We start from the raw sequence: 1,422 nt of genomic DNA on the forward strand, positions 1-1,422 counted from the left end.
GACAGGTATGCCTTGGTGACATCCTGCCTGGGGCATTTTGTTGGCAACTCCAGTGTGTCCCTCACTGGAAGCCTCTTTGGGGCCAGTTTTGGATATCTCCTTCCTCACTGTGGGCCTCATTTAACCCATTCACTCAGGGATTTCTCCTTCTTATTCCTGATCTATCCCAATACACCCCTGGGTATATTAGTTTCTTAGGGTGCCCTATCAAATTATCACAAACTAGGTGGCTTAAAAAACAGAAATTTGTCTCAATTCTGGAGACTAGAAGTCCAAAATCCAGGTGTTGGCAAGGCTGGGCTCCCTTAGAAAGTTCTAGGGCAGAATCCTTCCTTGTTTCATTTAGTTTCTGGTGGTGGCCAGCAATCCTTGCATTCTGTGACTTGTGGCAGCATAACTCAAATATCTTCCTTCATTTTTCCATGGTCTTCTTCCTTGTGTGTTTGTGTTTTTGTGCAAATTCTCATCTCTTTTTTTTTTTAAGTAATATAAAATATAATTTTTAAAACAGCATCAAAAAATGAATGCATTTAATAACACTCAATTGGCTCATAGCCAAGTATGTTTAATGAACTGATAACAGAGAAAGTCAGTTGAAGGAAGACAGAGACTTTGTCTCGTAAGGACTAGAATTGGGGGGCCTCCTAACCATCTGGCATCCATTCAATGTTGTCCCTATGGTTAGAAATGTACATGATAGGAACTCCCGGGATATTTCAGATTCTTCGCCTAAGGTCCTGGTCAACCGTGGCCACAATATAGCACTTGTGCTGAGTTACTCTCTGTACTAAGCAGTCACCTGCATAGGTTCCTTTGTGTGTGCATGGTAGCTGTTCAAATCTTGAATCCTTAGCTATCCTTAAAGCCACTAGATACTTCCCAATTTCTCAATTTCAGCTATTACACAGTTATACAAGGGATACACGTGGAGTACAAACAGTCCATCATTGACCGCACTAAATCCAGTTTGGCTTTAATGGAAAAGTTGATAAAGTTGGTATTGACCAGGATATGGTAAGGTGGGCCCAGCTGTGTTTTGTATTGGAAGAATAAGCAGAAAGGGTATTGCAGCACTTCTCTTTCCTTGAGTGTGCAGGAATCTTTTTAGGTTTTGATTTATCCTTTTTTTTAAGTCTCTGATCCCTGAGACTAAGCATTCGCTTCATGGTTGCATACTTCCTTGTTTTCTTTTGCTTCCCTATGTTCACACTGCACTCTCATTCTTATTCCCTTTAGTCTTCTTTTAAGGTCACCAAAATGGCCCACCCTAACCCGGTAGGACTGCACCTTAACCAACCACACTGACAATGACACTATTTCCAAACAAGGAATTTAATGCAAATACAGGGATTTAAGACTTTAGTATATGTTTTGGAGATACAATTCAACCCACAACACTGGGTGTGATAAGCAAAGATTTCC

General features: G+C 40.8%; 1 pseudogene; it reads right to left on the reverse strand.

Annotated features, from left to right (window-relative positions):
* Positions 1-626: 626 nt before the first annotated feature.
* LOC143663531 (rRNA-processing protein FCF1 homolog pseudogene) lies at positions 627-1,196 on the reverse strand (annotated as a pseudogene).
* Between the last annotated feature and the right edge of the window lie 226 nt (positions 1,197-1,422).

The sequence above is a fragment of the Tamandua tetradactyla genome, chromosome 19, assembly GCF_023851605.1.
Source record: "Tamandua tetradactyla isolate mTamTet1 chromosome 19, mTamTet1.pri, whole genome shotgun sequence".
Taxonomy (NCBI): Eukaryota; Metazoa; Chordata; class Mammalia; order Pilosa; family Myrmecophagidae; genus Tamandua; species Tamandua tetradactyla.